Raw genomic sequence first — 5,614 nt, forward strand, 5'->3', positions numbered from 1 at the left:
AAGAGGACCCCAAGCAGGCCTGGCTCTTTGATTTTTAGACTCATCTTCTCTGCAGAACTCAATAGCCTTTCGCTCCATTATTGATTGCCAGGAGGTATCACTTTGTCTTTCACGGTCAGAGAGAGTAAAAATTAATTGTTTGTAACTGAGCCCCTAGATGAAAGAAGACATGAGTGGACTTGCTGGTAATCCTTTCTGTGGTAAATTGCATCACCCTGAACCCGCTGAGTTTCAAATTGCCAAAGTAAAATGACCCCTCTGAAAGGTTCAGGGTAATCAGGACTTGAATAGTGATTATTAAAAAAAAAAGTTTGTGCAAGTGACTGCAAATCACAAACATGATTAATCCTATCATTGCAGACAAATTTGGGAAAACAAATTATGACTGCAATATGAACTGCAAAATTTATTTGCTTTATGCAATGCAATGCCTTGGGTTCTTGACACAACAAATGGCAAATTATATATATGGAAGTCACTCTGGATAAGAGTAGCTGCTAAATAAATGTAATGTAATGTAATGTAATAACACCGTCATCCATAGGAATGGCATATTCTTCCATATGAACTCACAAATTTATGAAAATATGACCAAGCAGCTGTCTAGCCCATCCAGATGGCATGAGAATGTATGTAAATTGCCTCATTAACCTTACAGCACTTAACTACTAGGCACGCTGATGGTTTAGTCCGTTAGGGCATTTTAATACTGCACATTAATAGCATTAGACAGCTATCACCAGGGCCTAAGGTGATATGTTCTGGCACTGTCAAAATGTTTTATATCCATATTTTTATCCCAAAATAAGGGCTTGTCCTCTTTTTGTCAGCTTTTGTAAAGACATAGCCTCAAATAACAGCAAATAAGCAATACAAATATGGAGAAAAAATATCAACATTTCATAGATTTGTACATTTTCTTCCCTCGTATGTAAAAAACCTCAGGTGTGGGAGCTTCACACATTTCCTCTGCAGCAGAGAGGGCTTGCACCTGGAGCAGGGAGGCGCAAGTGGGGTCAAAGGTCAACCCTCACAGAGGCATTGACTAAACAAGACTTTACATTCGCTGAAAAGTCCAGACAACCCCTGCGGCGTCATCTCACAACATGTGCTTTCTTCTCCTCGAGACACAGTAATCCATAATGCACTCTAACCGGCAGCTCAATTATCCTGCAGTTTTCCATTTTCTCGCCTTACATACAGATTTGAAAACAATTAACCTCTTCAATGCCACAGACTTTTCCCAGGAAGGTACTTCATGGACTGGAATATATTACTTGGCAATAATAATAATAATAATAATAATAATAAATCTTACTTTATGCTCTTGTCCAAAGTAATATGAAAATCATTTTTCTCGTGATACATAACTCTTCAGCAATTTTTTTCAAATTGTTGTCATATCTTTTTACTTTGTATGATGTTTAAAAATTTGTTCTAGATTTGTGCATTAAACAAATTAAATTGCGTGCCACGCACCTATATAAAATAAATGCTAAACAGCACATGTCAAAGTGCTACACTTTGTTTCTTTAATGCATTACAAATAAATATTTGATTCTCTGAAAGCAAGGAAACCTTTCTGAAGAAATAATGGCATTTATACACCTTATTACAACACAGTTCAATCCTTAATTTAGTCATATATCATGCGAAGAAAAAAAGCGAAATAGACTCATTCACGACCAAAACACTATTCACACCCGACTGAAATGTATCCAAGGTAATCTCTCATTCACCCAATCTCACATGAAAATAATACAGCTATTTATGTTTTAGATTTTCTTTCATGCAAAATGCTGATTATATTTTTAGGATGCAATATGTTACATAATAACATTTAAAAAGAACCAGATGTACACTTCATATAAATTTTTCTCACAATCTAAATGTAACTACATTTCAAAACTGAAACTCAGGTTCAAAACTGCAATGCAAATATGAACTCTGGGTGTATTACAGAATGTCTAGTGGCAGCTTACTGGAATTCAGTCCTATAATCTTGACTTTTTCAGGGGACGGTCAGGCCGAAGGACAATCGGCCCGACTGACACTTTCCACCCAGCATGCACCTTTTCCCCTGAGACGCATGGCTTTCCCCCACTTAGCCCCCAATAAACACTCCTCTTCTGTAGAAAATTTAGTGGGCCTCCTATTCAGCTCCAGGTAGAATGCCTCAAAGTACTGACAAAAAGCTTGTAGCGTCTATTGTCCCCTTTATTACGCCCTTTCAAAGGATCATGACAGAGAAGAAAAAGATCTGATCTTCTTAATGTTACTTTGTTCTTTAAAACTCTAGAAATAATGAAAATGTTTCTTATCCAATTGGGTTGCACCCAAAATGGTGTAACCACCATAATTCAGTACTTCTGCTTGGAATGTTGCAGTGAACATAAAATACGGTGATATGATGACTACTTTTGTGTATATGATATCTAGAAGTCACTGAATACATAAATCTGTCACTGTAAAGCATAAAAGCAGATTCATTCAGCAATGCAGCTTATATACACCCTCGAAAAGTAATCACACAGCATTTAACCCAAATTCACTGTTCCAAAAAACAGAAGTTCACACACAACATGCATATGGTAAATTTTCATGCTTTTTCTCCTTTCATATTGAACTGTAGGCTATTTCTGGAAGATATGATTGGAAGCTAGGCTGTAACAGATCCTGGAAAATACAACCATTTCCATCTGGTTATGATCAACATGCAATTAGATGCTTTTTTATTTTGTTTCCTTGAGTAATAATCCATTTTAGTAAATATTGGTTTTCTAAAAGCAGTCTGTCTTAAAACGAAAACCTTCCAGCGGTTAGATATGCTTAAATTTGTCCTCATTTTTCTTTGCACAATGTTGCTGTCGACACAAAGAGCAGATCGCTGTGTGGGTGGCTCACAAAGACTCCGCTGATTTCCGCCCTTCCTCTACACATGCTAAATTAAAACAGAAAATTCTCTGAAGATTTCATTTGCAGGAATTCTGATGTGGAAATAAAGATTCTTTTGAGAGCAGAAAGTCACCTAAATAATAAATTGTCCCACAGCCTCTTGGTTAAACTACAATATTTAAAGCAACAATATCCTACTTGCAGCAAGCTGTTTTGCACAGGAGTGGATGAGCCAAACTTTCATATGAAATTGCTTTCATCTACTCCAATGATAAGGACACAGAACAAATGTTTTCATTTATGTGATTGCTAAAATGGTAAACCTGTATTCTGCTGCCACAGAGCTACCAATCATGGACAATCTTTCCTGTACTGAATTAGCGGTGTAATTTGTAGAAAATCACATCTCACAGCCAGAGTAAGCACTGCCAACTCATCAATTTGGAACAGAGAGGTGTGAATTTGCTGTGACCAGTCAAATACATTTCACCTCCCGTGGCACATCCGAGAGGGACGAATGTAGCCGTCTGACAGAGACTTCAGTATACTTTAATATAATGGCAAAACAGATGCGAATGGGAATCCGATAACCAATGTTGGTAAAAACCTGAGCTGAGTGCAAAGCAGCGGCATCCACATTGGGCTGCAGTTTCCTTCACTTTGGGTGCAGCACAGACAGCAAAACATGCTGCATTTGCCTCTTTCCGCGCATTAACAGAAAAAAAAAACCTCCATGTGCCATTTCAAAATTTTGCAGAAGCATGTTACCATCACAAGCCAGGGGAAAAAAAAAGCACTGTGCCATTTTTCATGTTTCCCGCTCTTGTGTGCCAGACTTTATCCGCCGATCCATACATACAGGCGGAACTGGCCCTGCAAACATTGCGTGCTGGCTCCTTGATTGTAGAGGAGGGGAAAAAAAAACAACTGGCTGCACTCCAGACAGACTCGAGCTCTGTTGATCATTATGTCTAGCCTTCAGGTGTCTCAGCCCGCAGTGGGCGGCAGTTGGGGGGGAGGTGTAGATAACAGAGAAGCCAGACAAAGAAGGAACATGCCGGCATTAAAAAACAGATATAAAAATTTAATTAGGCGTTCCTCCACTGAAGTGACTTTCTGTGTTCTTTGCCTTTACTCAGAGCACCACCGGGATAACGGGACAGACACATTTTATAGTACTAATTAAACACATCTGAGGCCTTTCAACATCAAATAGCCTGACAGTCCATTCTGACTAAATTTAAACCTAGAAAATCATCCCCTTTAAAGACAGACATGATTTTTGTTTAGTTTGCCACCTTCAAGTGCAGACCTCTCAACATACAAGTTGCACTAAGTATATGAAATCAATTTATTTCTTAAAAATGTGAGTCATTCTTATATTCTGACAGATCAGGTACAACAATCCTAAAACACAGTAGTATGTGTTAGTAATCACTGTTCAAACACTGACTAAATACAGAATTCCTCAGCCAACATTCATATTTTCACACTTTAAGTGTATTCCATGCAATACAGTCACATATTAACATACTGCACATTTACATGAAACGAATTCATATCAGTTTAAAGTATTCTAGGCAGGATCCACCGTTGCATTTCCTGGGAAATTTTATAGCTTTGTGCCTTAAGTGTTGCGGTCCTCCTCTACACCATGTAATCATCACTCAGCCGTGTCGACCGGCTGGACAGTTCTGCACCTTGTGGGAGGGGTTGGCGAGTTTACCGTGTTGTACTTACTTTTAATGCATAAACCAGCAATTGTTTACACAATCAACCGTCGATTACACCCAAATACAGAGAACATAGCTACATCCGAACAGCCTTTGTTCAAACTCTACCTGACGATGTAAAGATGTAAATTACGTGAATCGCACGGATTGCAGCCGGCTCATATTTTGGTTTTATTTTACTTTCTGGAATAATATCCGAACGTTGATAAAGCCAGTCTATCACTTTCTCCTCAGTCGAATTATAAACTGCTACAGTTTCTGTTTCAACGGTTACATAAAACACTTGACAGACCCACCATGCAACAGTGCAAGTGTAAAAGAAGTAATTCCGATACTTACAAATAATTTTTAATGTAGGTTGCTTAAGTCTTCCGAGTTCAACGCGGGCGGCTAACACCAGCAAAAGAGGAAAAGTCCCCGTCCTCAAGAAAGGTGCTCTACAGGCTACGAGGCTACGTTTCATTTATAAATGTAGCTAATTATGTATAATAGGAAACTTGTACCCTGCCAGACATCCCGTTGCTGTAGTTTCATCTCCTAAATCCTGTCTGTGCCTAGATATTTTGTCCATGTAGAAAGACGCGAGAAAACGCCGTCATGTGAGCTATGAAGAGTAGCACCATTGGCCAGACAAGCACACATTGATAAGGCTAGTCTGCACTCTATTGGAGTGGGAGGAAAACGGTGGAAGCGAGGCTCCTCCTTGCAGCCAAACTGATTTGTGTGCAAGAATGTGTGTGAGCAATGTGCACATTTTTGCAAAGAAGAAAAAAAGCGTTGAAGTCATCTCAGGACTGAGGTTACGAGGAGTGAAGCACATAGCCTACCGCCCTAGCACAAAGATTATATTTGTGCTCGTACTAACATGGGCGAATTATGGAATAAATATTTACGATAACGGGACACAGATTACACTCTTATCATCCACGACTGTTTGAAGGTGTGATTACATTTGTTACCATTTATATAACTACCGCAATTGCCCC

This window comes from Megalops cyprinoides, chromosome 2 (genome assembly GCF_013368585.1).
Source record: "Megalops cyprinoides isolate fMegCyp1 chromosome 2, fMegCyp1.pri, whole genome shotgun sequence".
Lineage (NCBI taxonomy): Eukaryota > Metazoa > Chordata > Actinopteri > Elopiformes > Megalopidae > Megalops > Megalops cyprinoides.